The 22,050-nt window shown below is 40.0% G+C and overlaps 1 protein-coding gene and 1 long non-coding RNA gene across 3 annotated transcripts in view; one reads left to right on the top strand and one right to left on the bottom strand.

The window, feature by feature from the left end:
* SYNPO2 (synaptopodin 2) overlaps window positions 1-22,050 on the bottom strand; it is a 77,243-nt gene that overhangs the window by 38,763 nt on the left and 16,430 nt on the right. The gene's annotated exons all lie outside the window — the stretch shown is intronic.
* Window positions 1-22,050, top strand: part of LOC113970683 — a 91,111-nt gene that overhangs the window by 61,668 nt on the left and 7,393 nt on the right. Inside the window, exons 10-11 of the long non-coding RNA XR_003535275.1 lie at window positions 2,007-2,098; window positions 3,966-4,109. This is a non-coding gene — a long non-coding RNA (uncharacterized LOC113970683). The remainder of the gene's footprint in view (window positions 1-2,006; window positions 2,099-3,965; window positions 4,110-22,050) is intronic.

Below are 22,050 nucleotides of genomic sequence, written 5' to 3'. Positions count from 1 at the left end.
ATAAAATATATAGGAATAAGTGTCTCTGTAGCAAAGATCACTCTATCACCCCCTCACTCCTTTCTTGTGTAGGCAACCCTGGAACCCCTTTTTCAATCTGTGCATGTTTCATAAAATTGACATGGATATTGGTATTCATGAGCTCCTTTCAGCTCTTAAATAAAATACTGTGTAAGGTTGTGTATCAGAATTCCAATGTGGGGCCAACCAGAGTAAAAATTAAGTATCTTACAAGTGGAGCATAAGACTTGGCCTGGAACTGAAGACAAAATGAATCTCTCTCAAGGCAGGCTAAAATCATATCCCCATCTCCTCGTTTGGATTTTACTATCACTACTCACTTGTATGTCTTAATTTGAAAATATCAGCACTTTCAAATTCATGTTAAATATGCTGCCAGGGGAATATTACAGTGCTGGAAGAAGAACTTTTTTGGCATGAAAAATGGATAGCAGTAGTCAGAACATTGAGGAAATGCTGTTTTACTCTGTCAGGAACTGTGGAAGTTGAGCCAGATTTCTGGATCCCATGTCAATAGTCCAACTGCTACCTTTGTACAGTCGTGTCTGAGCAAGTCTGACACAGAGGTGCTGAGCTCTGTTTAATGCTCCTGGACTTAGTGCTCTGAAGAATTAGACCTCCTATCCTTACAGTCTCCAATTCAGGCACACTGGCAGAATTGGCTTGTTCTGTTGCCGGCTTTAGTAAGAGCAAGTTGTCAACATCTTCAAAAGCTGGACCAAGAGGATTTCTGTTCCACCTGCCCTTTCCTTTCTGTGTATTCCCAAGAGGAATGTCTGCCTGAGAACTGAAAAACTGCCACCCTGATGTGTGAGATATGTGTTTGCTTGTTTTCATCTGTCCTGTCCTCAGTGCAAGTGCTGGGCTTAACTCAGGCTATCTTTCCCAGTCAGGCAGTCTGGGAAAGGCTGGCACTTGTGTCTGAGGGCAGGGGGGGGAAAGAAAGGGTGTTATTTTTACAGAGCTGTAAATCCAGCACCTTTTGCCAGTGCTGCATTCTTTTTTTATTACTTATTTCTAAGAAGCTATTGCTGCAACAGCACTGGCTGCAAACAAAATCTCATTTACTCAAGGTTCATGACAGGACAGGCCGTGCATTTTGCACATTTGTGGGACACTTGTAAAGGAAATACAGAGCACGCTTTCCAAAAGCTTCAGCTTGAAATGCAACAGCTTCCATGCTGCCTGGAGCTTCAATGTCAAAGAGATTTCTATTTTTAGAGAGAGATTCTACTCAAAGAGCTATATAAGGCTGTGCTGGGGAGACCATTACTTTTTTGCAATAGGTGAGAATATTTGTTACTCAGTGAGGAAGAAAAATTCTGTATAAAAGTGGAAAACACAAAGATACTGTGACTTGAATGTCTTTTGTGGATGAGAGGGAACTGGGATAAAAACTGAAGACCCAGTGTTTGGCTTTCAATGTTCTAATTTCTCTCAACTTCTTGAAACAAGTGCTTTAGCCATTAAAAATATCAGAGAAGGCTCTTGATCACGAGTGATGATGCAAGAGAGAGGAGATAGTTCCAAGCACAGTTTGGTGCCAAAAGACAACTTGCTACACTAAACATGTGACAACACCAGGAAAACCCAACAAATAACCATCATGTCCTTCATGGGTAAACTAGGGAAAACTTGATGTTACGGATTCAACCTTTACAGCTACAGTTTTATTAGTTAACCTGAGTACAAAGTGCGCCTAAACTGAACGGGTGCTGCAGCAAAGCCATCAGAGACAGTAGTCAGGTAGGCTAAGAATAGTAGTCACAGTTTACAGCAGAAAAATGGAATGGTATCTGATGTACTGGCTTTGCTGGGAAGCCTTCTTCTAAAGCCTATTTTTTCCTCGCATAGAACCATCCAGCAAACACATAATTCCATTGCCCTTAATCTCTGGGTTTTATTTATAGGTAGGAAAAATGTCTGAACAGAATTGTTTAAACCTGTATTCTCAATTAACTTACTCAATGTCATTTCTCCTGCAGTTTTAAGAGGAACTGTTTGGCTTTCAGTGGATAATATATCTATGAAGCATGGGAGACTTTCTGGACTCGTTGAACTTTCGGAGGCAGCCCAGGTAACACTGGTTTTAGCAGCTGTTGCCAATGTTGGCACAGCAGTTGGGGCCAATATGATTTTGCTTAAGTAAGGGCTAGATGAGGTAACAGAGCTAAATTAAGGACACTGGGTCCACTTCTGCTGTAGTCTGACACAGCTCCTGCAATGAATTCTGAATTGGAGACAGGACTGGTGTTTGTCCTCATCAGGGCCAACTGATGATGGTCTAAACTTGCCTTGGGTTCTACTTCTGCTTTTATATTGTCCAGCTAGCTGTGACATAACCTGTTTGGCTTCAGGTGAGTAAAATTGGGAACAGCTACACTGTCTGAACGAGGGGTGAAAAAACATAGCAACTGGAAGCGATCACTTCATTCCCGTAACATAAGGAAAGACAGCAGTCTTGCGTTGTGCAGAAGGTAAGACAGGGCGCACTAGCCGATGGCAAAGCAGAACCATAGGCAGCAATGGCTGAATAGCTTGAGCTAGGGAAATTCCTTCATCCACCCAGTGCACTGAGCCAGGAATAGCAGGAAGGATAACACTCTCTACTTTGACATTTGTTATTCAGAAGAAATAAAATTATCGACGCTGAGACGTGCCTTTAGAATGCTTTGGAATACACTGGCATACTGATGCTGGCTTCTTATTAACACTATGAGAAGCTGTTCAAGTATGCTGGGGGAAGTACCACTCCGGACGAACTGCTGTGCACACGGGTACTTTCGCAGAGTTATTGGTGAAATCAGCGTTACGTACTAACTGTATTTTGAATATAGGGCGGGGAGGGAGCAGCTCGCTGGCGGTGCTGGCACTGGGGGCATTTGCCGTGCTGAGGTTCAGGGAATTATCTGAGGGATGAGGGAAGCGACCGTGTCCGCTTCCCGCGCTTTTGCGCAGCTCCGCGCTGCCCCCTGGCGGCCGGCTCTGAGGGCGGACCGGCGACCGCATCCGTGCGGGAATCACCGTGAGGGATTACGTATTGTAAACTTCAGGAATGTGGCCATAAGTCTGCTATATGGTTCTGCTAAAGGCCTTTCGTTAGTGTCATATTCACTCCTGGAGCGGCTCCACACAGACCAGCCCCTCACCCGTCGCAGGAGTCGAAACTGTGCTGTCCCTCTCCCCTGTGAGGGGCCTCTGCACCTCCCGTGGTCTCACGGAGGAAGCCCCCGAGGAGTGTCCCCGTGGCAGTCCCCTCTTCCTTCCCAAATGTGCCCAGTGTGCCGCTGTACCCCGCCGCGAAGGCGCGGCCCTCCCTCGATCCCCCTCACAGCTGTCTCCGGGCAGGAATCCCGGGCTGCCTCTCCACAGTTCCTGGACAGTTTCCTTCTGGGATTAAACAAATCCCCACACTGTTTCCCGAACAAGCAACTGGTTGAGGGTTTAGTACTTAATTCTGACTTTTGCTGGCTACACGTTCAGATGGCAATGAACCTTTTCCTTCTCATTTTTACTGATACACCCAGCAATTTAGGATATGGAAAAGGCTTCTTAAAGTGTGCATACACCTGGTCAGTCAGTTGTCTTAATGTATTCTCAGTTATCTTCCTCAGTGTCATTTCCACTGAAAGTTTCATGCTCTACTTGTAAACTACTGTTCTGCACTTGAATTTCTATTTATTTTGTTACCTGTTGTCCAGAGGGAGATTAGAACTGCTAACTGCTAAATAAATAAAAGTTTCTATGTGATCGACACTAACTGTTTAATAATGACATAAATCTACTACATAGTGTTTCCGTTGTTAAATGTAAATACAAATACATTATTATACAAATGCCTAGTCCAAGGCAATAATAAAGGACTGTAAGCTCCAAAGTTAACTTTTGGACCTGAGAATGGGGAGTCTTAACTGAGGTAAAAGCTCTTTTTTGTTTGTTCACAGCAAGGTATAAAATCCTGCATCACTTGAGCTTCTCCTGCTGCACTGGCTGGGTATGTTGAAGGAAAAAGTTGAAAGAGCTGAAAACCAAGGAGACACAACATCAGACCTGAAATTTTAGTCATCATCGATTGAACATATAAAATGGTTAGTACAAGGATATTTGATCATTTAAATTGGCCTATATTTCTACTTCATTTGCAATCCCCTATTTTATAGTAACTTCAAAATTTTGATGAATGCCATTAGAAACTGACCCTGCAAATTTTTTCTTCAGCTTTATTCCAATGTCTGTCTCTTGTGCCCCTCTAGATAAGCAGGCTTCTGTTTTCTGTGCACAGCAGTTTCCAGTCATGTCACACAATTCTGCATATTAAAAAGTCTTTAAATAATATAGTGAGACCAAGCTCTTCTTTAAGAAAAAAAGCAGCATCTTCTTACTGAAATGCTGCTGTAGGAGACAAATAGGATTAAGCAACATCATTGTGCTGTAAACAGACACCAGCAGTCTGTAAGTTTTCATTGTACAATCATTTCCTCAGGCCTCCTCTAACTAGCTGAAGGTTCACTCAGCAGCACAAAATGCACAATGTTACAAAAACCAGCTGTATTGCGTGTGTGTGATTGTACAAGCCTGAATTTAGTTAAGGATAAAGATTTCTTTGAAAAGCCACTAATTTCCAAAATATTTGTAAACATCTTACTAATCACGAAGTCTTTTCCTGTAGCTGTTTTAGAAATATATTTGCCATAATACTTGTTCTGAATGCCCAAGCAAGAAGTAAAGAACTGGGTAAAAGAAATGAGATTGAGGGAAAATGCTAAGTAATCATTTTTCTGTTAAGTAATTCCAAGTAATTAAGTAATTCTAAGTAATATGTGGTTGTATGTGATCATACATGTTTGTCATTAAAACTAGATGTGTGAACAACATATATAAAGAACACTGAGTAAATGTGGGATTTTTTTTTCTGTCTTGTACCCTATTATTCTCGCTTTCCTGTGATATAGAAAAAATATGATAAAGATTTTATGGTATTATCGTAAATCATACATATGAAAATGTAGCTGACACTAATAAAATTGTACTTTGACTAGTTTAACTGCTATTTCTAGCTTTATGAAGTTGGTGGTTGTTTTGAAGTATGGCAACCATTCTTTTCTTTTTAATGCAGGGGACACGTTCCTTCAAAGAAAACTGTACATCAGAAGTCTGTTTTTACAAGAAATGCACAAAAGCAGCCCTCAGTGTAGAGTACTTGCTGAGGATTATCAATGGGCTGGTGTTAGCTGCCTCTCTTCCTCAGCAGTTTCTCTTGGCAAGTCACTGCAATCCCCAGAGCATCTGAAGCTGCAGTGTGACACTACTTGTGTATTTTGAACAGAGTGAGAAGTGCTCAGCAAGCTGTTGAATTGGGATTTGCATATTTGCCATGTGGAATTACGCTGTTGGAATGGGCGTGATGATATTGTCACCAGCTGCTATCTGGAGATAAAAATATCCTTCCCATTTTCACCTTGTTACTCCCCCTGTTCCTGTTGTTGTGCTTCTCATGAGCTCAGTGACCTAAGTACCATTACATTGTGCTACTATATCTTAAATACATGAATTATTTATATGCAAGTCACAGGGTTTTTTTTTTCAGTACAGTCAATGCTGTGCTGAAAATCCCTCTGTACACTAAGCACAGTTGAAAAGCTGCTTGCACTTTTAAAATCTGGATTTTAAAATGGTGATCATGCTGATCACCACCAGAAAGCACAAATATATCTTTGAAGAAGACAGATTATGTATTAAAAGTAAAGTGGTGGAATTCGGTCTGTCTGTCTTGATAATTCCTGATTTTTTTCACTCCTGTTGAGGAGGTGCACACACACGCTGTGCCCTTTGTACAAAGCAGTATAACGTAGTTTTACCTTAAGGAGATAATAACAAAGACCTTCACTGTAATTCCATGTTATTTTAATGGAAAGCTTTACTACCAGTACAAAGTTTAGTTCTCCGTGGCAGGTGAGACTGCTATTTTCTGATTACAGGTTTTCCAAGTCAGGTTGTATTAGAGTTGGCTTGTTGGGAGAAGTTAAGCAGTTCCCAAATGGCTCTGTGCTCATCTCAAGCAGCAGAGGGCAGTGAATCCACTACTCAGAAAAATGAAAATGTCTGATCATCGAAAAATTGTTATTCTCTTCCCTTACAATGACTCAGAATGAATTCTGAAGTCATTCCCTATCAGAAGTGGCCACTGTAGGGTACACACAAAATAAAGTACAGGTCTTTATAGGTATCATGATGATTATTTTTATTTAATAGACCCAATACAGGCACAATTAGATAAACTGGGATTATTTTGTTCGGAACTGTTACTTGCAGACCAGAGTACTATTTGCTGCCCTGCATATGTTGTTGTCTTGATATGTTGTAAAAGGGAGCAGAGAAACAAGGCCAAGCAAAAAGCAAAAGGACATAAAGCCAAAATTAAAACTCAGTGAAAGGAGTACTAGGGACACAAAAAATACTATCTGCAGCTACAGTTCTGTGTGGCTTTTTTTGTAATTTTACATGTCTGAATATTTTTTGTCAGACATGAAATATGAAGATCAAGACCTGTCTGGTTAGGCTGAGGCTGTTAAAAAACCCACACCCAACCAAAGTCCAATCAACTAAAAAACCAAGAAAGCTTGTGACTCTTCCTCAAAAGCTCTTCAAAGCTGCTGACTTTAAAATTCAGTTTTCCAAAGAGGAGTAATTTGATGTGAAATATTCAGGCAGCTTTATTAAAAGCCATAGCTAAAATAATTTCTGATGGAGGTATAGCACACTCATAATGCACATTAAAAGTGTTGTGAATTCTTCAGTACCATTTTCACATTTCTTAATATGTTTTTATGGACCCTTTAGGCTAACAGTAAGAATCAGAAGTTTGATCTACCTGAGATAGGGAGATAGGGATATTTTATCTTTTTTTTTTTTTTTGGTCCTCACTAAAGCCATTCTGATAGAGCAATTTTTGTCGCTCTCTGCTTCTCACACATTATTTGATGTGGGAACATAAGAATTTTCACCAAATCTCTCTAGGCAGGAAAATATCCCCATGAGATTGAAAATTGGCTGTTATCATTAATGACAGGTCTCCTGTGAGTTTCTGTATTTCCTTACAAAAAACATACCACACTTTATTGCAAGATAAAGATCTTTGATAGGAACACTATTAATGTACTCAGAGACACCAGGGAAGGAATTTTCTTACAAGCCTTTGAAGTCATTTATCATTATTGTCTGACTTTGCAGGGTTAGATCCTTTAGAAAATGGTATGTTTTTTTTTAAAAAAAGTCACATTCTACAGCCCAGCAGCATTATAGCTTTGTGTCATGGATCCCCTTCTATGCTTTTTTTCATTAATCCTTCAGTGAAACAAGAGTATACACATAAAATTACTATTGAGAGCCCACAGGCTGTGATTGTTGGCATTATAAGAGAACTACATTCAAAATGATCTGGAAAATGCAAGACAAAAAGTGGAATTATATAATTTGTTAGAGTAATGCGAATTTCCACTTGGAAAATGGAATTTATGAAAACAAGAGGTGTCTTGCTGACACCAGTTCAGCTGCAAAGGATCTGGAGGGTGTTTAATGTGTTTCTAAACTAAATAAAGGAAGCCTGGGGCGGGAGGTAGGTGGTAGGGTCTTGTGTGTTTTGGGTTTTTTTTCCTTAAGGAAAGAGGGAAATGTGATCCTGGGCCATATTAATGGGACAGCTCAATCTGTAGGACCTAGGAGGTAATTATTCATCTTTACTTGGCGCTGTGAGTGCTCTGTCAAGCTCAGAGAGATGTGGGCAAATTGGAAAGGGCCCAAAGCAGATCAGTAAGTATGGTAAAAGAGTTAGAAAGCATGACCTATGAGGAAGCTGGGGAGGAATTTACTGTATTCAGTCTTTCTCTTTTGGAAAAAAAAGCCCACAGAAAAACAACTATAGACATGGGAGGGAGGACTTAACCTCTTCCCAGCAGGAAGCTATTATAAAGAAGGCAGTAAAATTGTTTGTTCTTGTTTGTAGGCTTCAGACAGCAAGAAATCAACTTGCAGCAAAGAAAATTTAAGCTTACATATTCAGTGGTTCTGAGGCTGAGGAAAGACTTTGATAAATTAGGGGCCTGGAAGCCTCTTCACTGGAGTATTTTAGATGAGTTTAAGCAAATTTCTGTCAGGAATTGCCTAGGTTGATTTAATCCTCAGGGCTAGAAGCTGGTTTGCAGTGTTGCTTGAGTGAAGTTTTGCTCTGGCAAAGTCTGAAGACTTAGGTTTTGGCGAAGTCCAGTTGCAAGAGGTCATCAGTGCAGTTGGTAGATATGGCCCAAATCAGTGGAGTAAGCAAGTCTCAAGGCACAAGCAGCCCCACACACCCATGGTCAGTGCTGGAAGCTATCTAAGTGACCTTGTGGGAAAGGGGAAAATCCAGCCAGGAGCCCAGTCTACAGGACCTGACTGAATCCGTAGTTACCACAGTGAGTGAAAAGACCCATACAAACATGTCTTAACTGTACTCCAAACGCAGCCTTCTTTCATCTTAGTTTTGAGAGAGTGACTGTAACATGCATCCTTAAAAGCACAGGGCCACTTTGCCCCTGTGTCTGAAAAAAAATAGCTTAACAGAAGATAAATGCATTTCCTTCTAGAGTAACTCAGCACAGAACTTGGACTGCATAAGGCCCAGACTGATTTTACACAAGAAGGCAGCAGCCACAGAGGGAGTGTATTGTATGATCTCTCCCATTCATTTTGGGTCAGTGCAAGAAGCTGTAGTCTGTGCTAGACAGGATTCCTCAATCACCTTGAAAGGATTACTCCACTTGCATTAGAAAGCCTGATGGTGACTGTAACAAGGTCTGGTTATGGAAACTAAGACTCCTATAGCTCCCAGTGCCTTTATCATACCTTTCATCTGGATTCATCTGGCAAAATTGATTTCAGCTCACTTTTGCTGTTGGGAGTGTAATTACCTTCTGAAGTATTCTGAAGATAAGTGTCTGAATGATTCAGTGAACAAGTGCTTCATTTCTTTCCTGCCCCAAGTTCATATCCAATATAGAGGATCTGGAATGACTTTGATGTCAGCCTAAATCCCCTGCAGATACTTATTCACCTTGCATTTGGAGAATGCTTCATTATGAGTCATCTATATGGAAGAGGCCCTGCACACTGGAAGAACAGATCAAGACTGAAATATTGGGGAGGAAACAGGCACACACACACACACACAAAAACACCTTTAGGGAAGTCTCTTCTTGTTACTGTATTTATGCACTGAGATGTGAGAAACCAAAACAATTCCCGGCATGGGTAATGTAAGGTAATTAACTATTTGATTTAGCACTGCTGTCTATTCACTGAATCAATGACTGCATCTAGCCTTGCTCTGAGAAGCTCTGTGTCTCAGCAGCAGTGCTGCCTTCCTATTTAGGTTGTCTAGTACACAAATGGCACAACTTTTTCTGAAAGAGCAATGACTTGTAGGTAGTCATTGGGTATGTAAAAACTGTAGCTTCAGCTCTGAGCAATCAATATGGGGATGTTGTGTACTGCCCCTCAAGTACATACAGGTACATGTGGACCAGGAAGTGATAAATTCTTTACCTACAATTAATTAGGACTAATGTAGAGATTTGTGCTTCATACAGAACTGTTCTCCAGATTTTCCTTAAGTGAAAGGTAAAAGAATCTGTGTATTTAGGAGAAGTATAGGATATAACAATAAGGAAAGGGGAGAGTTTGCAACATGAGAGATACATTCTCACCAGGCACCAGACACCATCTATTAATGCTTGCTTGTAGTCCAGCTGGATATTTGTTATTATCTCAAAGTCTCTTGTAAGAAAGCAGAAATCAAGGTTACTTCAATGATCAACTTACTTAGGTGAAATTGGCTTAATTGTGTAAGTTGTCACTACAAAGGCTGCAGCAGTTTCAAATATGATGCATGAAAACTGAAACTACTAGATTGTAGTTTGAAGATTCACCTAAAACAAGTAGTGGAATGGAAACTCCATTTCCTGGCCAGTTCTGACAGCAGAGGTTTTTTTTATTTTTTTGTTTCCTTTCTAAGCAATTTCTTCTCTCCCTCTGGGCATGATAGTAGCTTTGTCTTCAGTGATGTCACCTTCAGAAGATGCTAATGACCTGTTCTTATCAGAGAATCCCCTTGCTTGATGATTGTCCTGAATTATTCCTTGCCTTACGGTACATTACAAAAAGAAGGAATACCTGGAAGCATGCTTTGCTCTATGGATTACACAGCTGTCATAGGGTTCATCTGCTCAAATTCACATGCTGAGGAAGATAAGGAAATCATCAACTAAATTGAACATACACACACACAAGGCACTGCAGCTTGCTCTTTCTGACTGTTACTGTTAAGGCCCTAAGACTTCTTTCTTCTATACTCCCTCTTCTCATTTTTCTGTAACTCAACTTTTCCATTCAAAGCATTAATATTTTTTACTTACAAATTATTTAGTAATATCCAAAGGAAATATGAGAAGTTTTGACAACCCTACAGTATTGTGTTTAGAAGAGCTGAGAGTTCTTCAGGTTATGAAGTGGAAAATTATTCCATTTTCTTCTGGAACAATATTTTTTTCTCTGCACCTCATTCCTGTCTGGTTTCACACTCAAATGAAATGAAGTGAGAAACCTTAAACCCAGATATTAAGAAGTTTTCTTACAATTAATCACTCTGAATAAGAAGCATCTGGTTCTGAGTGAACTAAATTTATGGGAGAAATCATAAATGAGATGACATCTTACAGCAGGGCTTTATCTTAACATAAACAAATAACTCTTGTATTTCTTTTGGAACTCTGCTGTCCCCAGCCAGATATGAGAACAAACAAGACATTAGTTATATTTCCCAGTATAAAAGTCCCTTAAAGCAGTCTGCTGGGAAAAGTGGGTCTGAAAACCACTGGGATTGTCTCAGCCTAAGCTATTGGGGTTGTGATGAATTAAAAAGGACAACATTCTAATCTTAGTAGTGTTTTAAGTAGACTTGTGAGAACTCAAAAGAGGATTGAGCTTGCTCACTCTTAATAAAACATTTGTTAGCTGTAGTTTGTTGGGTTTTTTTCCTAAGAAGAAGCTTAGATTAGGTGAATATTGATTAGGACATTGGTACACGTCTCCCTATAGATAAGAAGGTGATCAAAGGGCAAAAGGCAGGTTTTATTATTTCTATCTCACGTCCCATTTCTTGAATTTTCCTCACCAGATCAAACATTTCCCTTACTTTCCGCTTAAGGCGTCTTTAGCCATATTTTATTGAATCAGCAATGTTTCCTCTGTTTAAAAGAAATTAGCTTACCCCATAACAAAACATTCCTTGCTGTTTTTCCTTCTTCTGTTTAGTTGAAACAGGCTTGTTCTGCAAGCACAGACTCAGGGATTTCCAAAAGCTAAAGGTCAGCCTGAAATCTCACAGCACACTTACTGTACAAAAGCCAAGCAATGAAATGTTCAAAGAGTCTTTAGAGAGCATTACCCTAAAGTATAAACTAAAGTATAAACTTAGAGTCACTGCAATCCCATATGCCTCATAGGCTGGATTTTTTCTTTTTTTTACAAAGGATGTTTTTAATATGAACTTCTTCATATCCTAGAATCTCAGAATGAAACAGATTTAGGAGATCATATTTACAATTATTCCTTTTTCCACAGACTGCAGATTTTTCACCTTTTAGGTGAACCTGTATCAACTGCTTTAAACAAGTTGGATTGTTGTTTTTATTTAATGGTGAAGGGAGTTATTTTTTCCTCAGATTGTATTTTGCCCTCAAATACCTTCTTTTGTGTGTTCTTAAGGTAAACAGTTTAAGTATTGAACACATGCTTTAATGTTCTGTAATTGCAGTGGATGTTCTTAGCAGTGCTGCCTGCCCTATGTAATTCCCTTATCAGGGATCACACTGGGATCTCCCTAGTCTTGAATAGATGATTTACCCTGATGATAAAGATAATTATTGATATTTTTTGCCTGCTTATCACTGCTTAAAGCTCTCAGGGAGAGTTCCTCTCCTCAGTATAGAAAAACATAAGTACATGGACACCCACACACATTTTGAGATGACTACAATTGTTGCTGAAAAGAAAATGCTTCCAACAAATCTGCTTGTAATTGGACCTGACTCAGTGCTGATTCTTCCAAAGCTGGCTAGAAAAATAGATACTAATTCCAATCAAAAATATTCTGCTATGAAAGAGTGGGACTTACTGGTTACTATCCTTAATATTCTCCACAAAAAAATGAAAATAGCTGTGCAAACTGATAAAAGAAACGTATTCTTTCAGTAAAATTGTACTGAATGCATCTTGGTAGTACTTGGATACTGTTAAGTGAAATGGGAAATTCAACAAGAGAAAGAAGACCCTTGGGAGATGGTTGTCTAAATGTGCCCCAAACAAATGGGATCCAGTTAGTTTGGAAACCTGGTTCCTTGTGGTGTACTGAAGCCAGCCCTAAATCACGGCAAGGCGTAAAGCAAGTTGTGAAACTTCAAAGTCATTCTGTACAAAAGTCCTTATTAGCTTACTAGTGGTTTGGGGGGATTTTTTGGTGGTGTTTTTTTCTCTCCAGATAAATCAGATAGGAATAGACATACAGGATGGGGAAGAGCTTGCAATGGCTACAATGGGAACCTGTAGGATCAACCCCCTATGCAGCAGTTTCACATTCCATTCAGAGACTATAAGGCCTTTTTTCCACACTTCAGTGTTAGCTTCCATTCCCATATTTTCTATGCTAAAACAGTTCTAGTCAGCATTTTCATATGTAACTCTGCCCTTTGGGTGCTCAGCACTAGAAACAGCAGTGATATAAGATCCTCTGGAAAGATTGTCCAGATCCCTATCCTCACTGGGGCTCAACAGTTTGTGTGTGCAAGGCACTTCTGAGCTCCAGCTCAAGCTCCAGGCCTTGGAGTTTTGCTACCCTAAGAGATACCCTAAAAGATAAAGTGATGATTGGCAAGCAGACCACGCCTGCCAGATCTGGGGTGCAGCACTGGTGTAAATCCACGAGGAACTAAGCTCAGCCAGGCACAGGCTGCCAGACACAGGCCTCATTCCAGCTCTCTTTGATGTCAAGGCACTAGCTGGACTCTGCAGAAAGCGATACATGTGCAAGATTAAGGCAGTAATTTTTAATGCTTTACATCTATATTACACTTTTAAAGTTTAACAAGACTCAGGGGTTTTTACGTCTTTTTTTTCTCTCTCTCTCATGGTGAACCACAGTTCCCTGTGCAAGGCTAAGGTTATTATCTCTTACCATTTTAGCATCATTATATCATTTTTTACCTACTCACTAAAGTCTCCTGCTGCTAGAAAGTCCTTCACTCAGCTCTATTTTCCACTTCTTCCCTGTTTATCTTTTACATAGGTGCATTCATTCCTGCGATATCTTATCTCTTTGCATATTCAATGTATCTTTTCTTTTAAAGTATTCAACCCGTGTCTCCTAGAAACAAAAAAAGAAAACAATCATGTCTATGTGTGCTCTGGAAGATGGAAGAAGATGAATGCCAGGTCTCAGAGCACAGAATCACTAGGTAGTCGATCTATTCTTGCCTTGACTAAGTCTACACAAAAAATGCTGCTGGCATAACTATTTCTCCACATCTACATTTCTAAATCCTATGAAGGGGTACCTAAACTCATGGCAGTGGTAACAAAGCATCTGCACCTGTCTGGCTCCAGATTTGAACTGCAGAAATCTACCTTTTCCACTGTGGTTGTCAGTGGGACCCAGCATTTCCCCAGTAGTCTGTGGGAGGCTGTTGTGTGCTTTCTGTTCTGTCCTGTTTTTTCTCTATTAGATACAGGGGGTTGGCACTTGAAAGCACTTCTGCAGATTAAAGTTAGAACTCAAGTTATGATTCTTTTGTAAAATGGAAAAAAAAGATTCATGTGTTTTAGATGAAGGTTTGCCCTTTGAACTGGTATAACAAATACTGCCAGCATTGATTTGTAAAGTCTCATGTAGGTGCATGAAATCCATAGAATCCTTATAAAGAAACTTTGCCTTCTGTTGGCTCTGTCTTCTGTTTCACTGTGTTCACAGGGATGTAACTGTGTCCTGGCTGACAGTAATATCTGCTGTGGTTCAGCCAACTGGACCAGCATTAATCTGATTTGAAGCAGATATCTTTTGTCTTAATTAATGCTTGTGTATTTATACAAATTATGTGCTTGAGCACTCTGCTGGGTTATGACTATTGTCAGTGCATGTCATATGCTGCTTCTGGCTGAGAGAATAGATAGGAATCAGTGTTTATGAGTTCTACATTCAGTCCCAAAAGATCTGAAGGACCAAACTTCCAACATTCTTTGACAAAACTGGTCTCTCATTACACAAGCACAGGATAACACCCCATGTTTTGTTGATTGTTTATTTATATCTCCAGAGGACAAGCACATATATTGTGGTCTGTGTGTTCTACAATTGCTTGTGCAAAGGTTCTTGTTCTATAAGCATGACTGATGCTAACATTTAAGAAATCAAATACTGTGATAAATTAATCTTAGTACCTTTATCTTTTACCGATGTTTAGAAGGAGAAGGTAGAGATGATACTTGTACTTCATTTAATTATGAGCCCTTAAGTACGTGGCTTTTATAGCTTCACATTGCAAAGTCACAAGCATGACTGTGAAAACTTAAATTTTGCCTTCTGTGGGTATGTCCATGTAAACAGCTTACATGCTTGGAAATTGAATTAGAATGGACTAAAACAAACCTCCTTGCAGAACTCAGTTAAAATTGTTCTGTTCAACTTGCTTCCACATGAAAACTGAAGAGACAACAAAGCAATTTCAGGCTTATTTGAAGCTGAGCTAAGGCTCTCCTAGCTTGCTTATTTGTGAAAAGGTTTGCACAACTCTGTGAAATGCAGTACTGAAGTCTGTCGTGGATATTTGGCATTCCTTCAGGTGATCCCCACAGGAACATTTGCTTCCTACAGAAAGTGAAACCACAATTTCGAAAACAGTATTAAATTACTTGTCTGTTTTTAAAGTGCTTTTTACATTTTTTTTAATCTGGAATTTAATGTTTAGACAAGATTACAAGGTCTGATGGAAAATTAGTAAGACTGAATTGCTTTCCGGGGCTCGTAATGGGTTCCTGTCTCCTAATTCAATGAAAAGAAGTATTTTTGCAGCTAGAATTTGAACTGTTAGAGGATCAACTGGTTTTATACATAATATTGTAACTGTAGTGGCTGCTTTACGTGTAGGATTTATTATATGAGGAACTTGCTTTTGGCCTTGGGGATAATTAGCACTTCACAACCTTGAGAAAACATCCACAGGCCTGTGAACAGAAGATAAATCAGAAGATCTCCTTTTTGGTTGGTGTTTTATCCATTGAACCTTCTGTCTGCATTTTCTTCTTCAAAGGAAATCCCTCCACATCTGACAACTTTTGCAAGCAGGTGTTCAAGATCATTTTTTGTGGCCATGCTTAATGAATTCAGAACATGAGATTTTACTCTGTGTGCTGTGATTAATCTACACTGGCTTAGAAATGGCTTATTATTGCAAGTGATCACCAGTGGGTGCACTGTGAAAGTCAGAAAAGCACGTAACAGTATGTGGTGCTCTCAAAAAAATTGCATTCAGCATTAGCTTGATAACTAGAAGCCAGAAACAGCAACTGTAATAAATTAGATGTTGTCATATTGGAGGATAACTTGCACATTATTTCATATCTTTTATGCTCGCTCTGGATTCTTCTTGAAAGGACTGAACAGTGAGGTTGGAGTTGGGGATCTGCTGACACTTTAAACTTTAGAAATGCTTGATTCCTTTATCTGTTAAAAAGGGGAGTGCTAGGTCAGACTTTTTTCCCGCAAGGATGAGGAAAGATGGATAAAAAGAGGGTCAATGTGGATATGAAAGGTAAAGTGTCATTATTCATCAATTCCCACAATTGTCCTATTGGACCGGGTCATTTCCAGTGAGATTCTAAAACCTGAATCGATACAAGGCCTGTATGATCAGAGCAACTGCTTTAGAAGGAAAGAAAATGGTGTGGGTGTTTAAATGGGAATCAAAACTGGGATCGTTAGAGACCTTACCAACTTTTAATAAACTCTGTGTGAAAGCCCAAGTGAGCAAGATAGGGACCAAACCAACTAGACTTCTTTTGACCTCTAAACAAAAAGAAAACAGCAATCATGAAGGTAGTGATCGCTCACAGGGAACAAGAATTCATGAGAGGATGAATTTCCTGTTCCTGTCCCTTTTTTTTTCGCCTCCTCTACATTCCACTGAGCTAATTCTGGGAGGGACAGGACTAGCCACTCACTTGAAGTGTATGATTTCATCTCCCTACAAGCCTAGGGAGGATAAAAGGCAGTTTACTTCAGAAGAAGAGAGAACAGGGGATCTCAGCTTCTAGGAAAAGGGGGTTTTGTTCTTGACTCTGCTCCTCATTCAGGAAAAATACTTGTGACCGTAGTAATTGTCCTTGTGGACAGCACGGACATAGGATGTTGTGGGAGAGCACGGAGAGAGGTGTCTACTTTTACAGAGGCAGCACTGAAAGGTTCCTTCTTACCTAACTCACAAGTTACTGGTCAGACAAAGCTTTGCATAGTCTCTGTGCTGCCTCCTTTATATGATGGCCTTGTGTAAGAAGCAAACCAAGAAAGAGCAAAGTAGACATTCATTACTCATGAGATCCTGAGATTCTCACTTTATTTATAAATTCTAGGATTCTTCTGCTTTACTCAAAAATATGTGGATAGAATACATATAGATAGAACAAATCTATCAATAAAAAAAAAAAGCCTTTTTCTTAAAGGAATGAATGTGGCACTCCATTCTGGGTCTTGCTTTTGATCTACCTGATAATGCACTTGACAGTTCTGTACCTGATTTGGGGCTTGAACTGTGACAGAGAGACAAAGTTGAAGCAAATGTGACCAACATAAAGATGAGTTAGTGCAGTCTTAGTACAGGCTTTTTGTGTGTTTGAGGAAAGCAGGCGATACATTAGTGCAGGGTTACAAAGATGAACTTGTTTCATGTGGCTTTAATCAAAGCCGGGATGTCTGGAATTAAGGGTCACCACCCTGTGAGGCACCTTGAGAAGAACTGCTGTTTCAAATAAGGCCATTGCTGACATGAATGTGGACTGAAAGTTATGCTTTGTTAGAAACCAGGCATAACAACCAAACCAAACAAAACCAGAAAGCAAACCCACATATCAACAGGATATCTCAATTTGTATTTTACAGTAATTTATAGTACGTAAAAGAAGGACGATTGTTTCATTGTCCAAGAAAACAAGAGATGTAACTTGTTCAAGCACATCTAATATATTATGCAGTAATGATTCCCAACAGTTCTGAGGCCAAGCCATACTTGAAAAAATTGGCCAGATTTGTTCTCTATTATATCCACTTCACCCTGCTCCCACAGCTGGCTGCAGCCTCCTTGCCTCTGCTGCCTGCAGCAACAGCACTGAGCTTGGGCTAATAAATCTGCTTCCACCACACTGAACGTGTCCAGGCGGCTCCTGGTTCCCTCCATGGTGCTCCCCAGTACTCCCAGTTCCAGGACTGCGACACAGGGCAGATGAACCAGCCTTACACCGAACTGCACGGCCTGACAGACTTCACACTGTGTGGCTTTGTAACGTGCCAGACACCCTTTTCAGAGCCACAGCTCATCAGGTACCACAAACTTCCTCTGGCAACAGCTCCTTTTAGGGGTCTGAGAGGTCATGGGGTGGTGCATTGCTCTCAGTGGGGAGGAGATAAAGATTAAGCAAAACTGCATCTTCAGTTGATGGTGAAAGAAGCTTTGTATGTGTTCAGTATGCCAAGGGTCTGCAGGATTTGGGTCAGAAGTTAAATGTCAGTGATGCTGGGCAGTAGCAGTATTAATTTTTTTTTTTAAAAGATGAAGATAACACCAGAACCTCCCAACTCCTTGTTTAGATTTTGCATGTGATTTCTTCTCTTGACACTAAAAAGAGTTGGACATGTACAGCTTAATACAATGCAGTTTTACCAGGTCATGGGTACTCGTTGTCCACTTGTTGCCTAGCTATCCCCAGTACAAATAAACAAACCACTCAAGGTAGGCATAGCTCTGGATGGGAAGAAGGGCTTAAATGTTGTTCTGGAAGACTTAAATAAGCAGATGAAAATAGGTTCTGACACATTTATCCTGGGCTGTTCTGGCACTGAGCTAGCCTTGGTTTTATTGCCAAAAATTGTATCGAATTCATGTTAGGACTGCAAAAATAAACTCATCTAAGGGAAAAAGACCTCAAGAGATAAGTCTACAATAACATATCACAGCCCTCTGTGTGATGCTGCCACCAAGCTCTACTGTGTCCAGTTACTTGGGAAAGAGCATCATTGGATGACTCCACAGGGACTGGAGCCACTTCCCTCACAGTGGCCACAGGAGATCTAACAGCACAGCTTCCAGCAGGGCTTTGTAAAGAAATTCCAATGTGCTTTACCCCTTGCTTCCTTCTGAGATTCAAATGCAAGTTTGAAGAGAGGACTGGGAGTTAGCTCTCAACACAAAAGACTTCATGGTGAAGGAAGAAGATCAGAAAAAGGAGGAGGCAAAGCAACTATCTATATGTGGCCAACACATTTAGGTTCCTTTGAATCAGAATCTCTAATAATCTTGAATTGAATATTAAAATTTAGATTGATGTAATGTGGGGGGCAGAGAAAATAGAAGGAAAATAGCAAACATCTTCCCAGTGTTTCCACTTATTACTTTCCACTTATCAAGTAAGCCCACTGTTGAGGAATGGGATAGTGTAAGCCTGACTTGTAGCATAGTGTTCCTCATACAAGCCCATAAAGCACTGCAGAGCACACCTGGGGTCTCTTGCTTTCCAAATTTAGCTGTGCAGGAGGAACTGCAACTTCCCCCCCACCAAGAACATTGAATGCAATCCAGCCCTTCCAAGCTGCATGCTTAGAACATTTGTGTTGTGTGGGAATTTGATACACTGTCTTGAAATTTATGTACCTTACTGTTCTGTGTGCAAATGCAGTAAATCAGTAATACCAGCTAATTCTGTCTGAAAGGTGCTGCCAATAGACTTCTTTCTTCAAGGGTCTAATGGCCCCTTCACAGTCCTCCTTATGGACAAGCAGGGAAGCAGAATGTGTCTGCTTTCTCACACTGCACTTGGAATGAAGCTTACTGGCATTTTGGAGCAGCTTGCAGTTACATTATTGAACTCAAACAAAGAAATCTAGACAAGAAAATTTCCTAAATAGGACAAGATTGTTCCATCGGTTAATGCTCTAAAATTCAACATGCTGTGTGGATTGCCAGAACACGAGCATATTTTTGGTTTTCCTTCTCCTTGCCAAGCCTGGTTAAATACTGAAATGCACTGTAATTGGATGTTGCCATTTGCAAACATCTATAGGTGCTTTTTGCTGGGAATTGGCAACTTCTCTATGTCATATCAACACTTTCAAAGATGTGTTTGGCTGATGGTTGTTTGAATGCATAATATGTAAACTAGTTCAATTTTTCATTTGTACACTGTTCTGCTTTGTGACACTTTATCTATTTGGCCATAAAAATGGCTGTCCCTGATGCTGTTTTCATTTGGGGTTTATTTTTGGTGTGAAGGGTAGAAGTGATATTAGGATTCTTCTAGAAAACCCTTAAGCTTATTAAAAGACAAAACCCCCACAAAAATCCCCAAACAAATTTGGCATATCTTCAAAGCTATCTCAGCTGTACAGATGTGTTCTTGTTCTACAGTCCAGAGAGTTTTCTTAGACCCCCCACCCGCTGGCTGAAGTAAACTTGCTCAGCTGCATAAATGAAAAAGAATGTCATACTGAGTATGTTTGAAGGCTTGTGAACCAAGTTTAATCTACTGTCATCATCATTTACATCTTCTTGTGCACACAGGATTTGTAGTGAAGCAGTTAATACACTTCAGTTACTGTTCTTCCCTGTTGGATAATCCTCACAATTCCAGACAAAACTCATTGTGTACCATGGCTTCCCACTACCTTTACCTAGAATGGTTTCTTTCAAATGTGCCTGTTCGATTCTTTTCCTTAAAGCACCTGACAGATGAAGGAATGGGAAATGTCAGGAGAGATGGGTATAGGCCATTAAACGAGGGAGGAGCACAATGGAGCTGTTTTCATGGTGGAAATGGCCAAAAAGGTGACCCTGACACCACAGTTGATGTTAGAGTTATGTTAGTTGATGTAGTTGATAAATGTGGAAGGATATAGAGGAAAAGGACTGAAAAAACAAAGGGGAGAGTAAAAGAAAGTAGAGAAAGTAGGAGAACATCCAATTTAGAAGGTAGGTTAGAATAAGCAATGCAGGATGTTTGAAGACGGATTTTTAGGCAAAGTTAATTTAGAAGTGGATTATTCAAGGGCAGAAGTTGTGTGCTCATGTCTCTGTGCAGAAGGAAATCAGAGGAGCACACTACAGGTGTCAGAGCCTGGGGAGGGACAAGGGAAAGGGAGAGGTTAGATGAGGCTCTGACTGCAAAATGTGTTCAGAACTGACCCACCTCACATCTCAGATGTGATGAAAGGCAGGTTTGCAGAAAAAGACCAGTAGTTCATAAATATTTCCAGAAAAAGCTGTATCTGACTCATAAGTTTAGACCCTGGCCTGTAATGCTAAATGGGACTATGTGTGGAGTCATAACTCATTCCTGCCCCTCATCAGCTCCTTCTATCTGCAGCAACAATCACTGGAACCAGCTCTTCCAATGGAGCCCTTCAGCATAATTGTGTTGCCATTAATCAGTTGTGCTGATCACATCAACATAAAAATAAATATGTTTCTAAAATGAGTTTGCTGGAACAGTCTTTGGCCCAAGCTAAGAATTTGGTCCTGCCATCCAAATGCCTCAAAATCTATAAGCACAAAATTGTACAGCAGTCTCACCCACATTGCAGGAGTTCGAAATGGGGCAAGTTAGGAAGTTTGAATAACATTTCTGACTTTTTGGTTTGTACTCCATCTTTAGTTCTTTGAGAGAACATAACTGGTTCTACACTTTGATTGATAGTACCTGTTGTCACTCTTCTTCTGTGCATCAGGCTGGTTTTTTTCCAAAGTAATTCAGTAAGTAAGGTTTGAAACTGGCTGTGCTTTCTCTTGCAGTTTTCATTTCACATATTCTAAGGAGCATGCTAAAAAATAGTCATATCTTTCATATGTACTGTCAAAAATGGACTAGATTGACATTTAGTATTTTAGCTCCTGGCAAGAGTTAGATATTTGTCAGCACCACTGGTCCATAACCAAAAAAGGTATTACTTGCAGAAAAAAAAAAAAAACCAAACACTTTCAAAAATTTTCATTTGCTTACGACAGCAGAAAAGCAGGCAAAAGGTATTTTATATCATGAGCATGGAGATTTTCCTCCAGCACAATTCTCTGTTTTCTTCCATAAGGAGTGGTTTAAATTTAGGCCTCCAAAATGCACCGAGTTGGAGTTCTGCTGGTGCTATGTGTAATTTTGTGTTGCTACGAGCTGAGGCTGCCAAATAATGCATAGGAGAACTCGGAAACCAGTACAAGTGGAGCACTAGGAGGAGGCAGGGAAGGGAGTAGGGGAAAGGACTTCACTTTCAAATTGTATGTTTGACCTCTGTCAGTCATTTGCTTTGCAGTAGGAAAAATATAAACTGAACCACTGGCCTTTTGCAAACTTTGAGAACCCTGCTTTGCAGAAACTTGTCATTTGCAACCTTTGAAGGAAATGGGAGCTCAGCTGCAATCTCCGGAACAGTTTGAGGTAACATTTTTTATGGACTACCACTACACTTTCCTTGGAGTCTTTTCCTCCAGACGCAAAATGTATGCAGCTTCCTACACAAACCTTTTTGGTAAGCTTGTTTCCTTCAGTTCTCTTCATTAGCTTATGTTTATCTTCATTTTTTTATTTTTTTTTTTTGAGCAGGAAATCATATATCCAGAATACCACCCCAAAACTAAGGTACTTTTTTATTCAACACTAGTAAGTATCTTTGCTGTCTCTCCTGGACACTTACTT

The sequence above is a fragment of the Neopelma chrysocephalum genome, unplaced genomic scaffold, assembly GCF_003984885.1.
Source record: "Neopelma chrysocephalum unplaced genomic scaffold, ASM398488v2 Primary Assembly neopelma1_78, whole genome shotgun sequence".
Lineage (NCBI taxonomy): Eukaryota > Metazoa > Chordata > Aves > Passeriformes > Pipridae > Neopelma > Neopelma chrysocephalum.
This window is presented reverse-complemented; position numbering and strand designations above follow the sequence as displayed.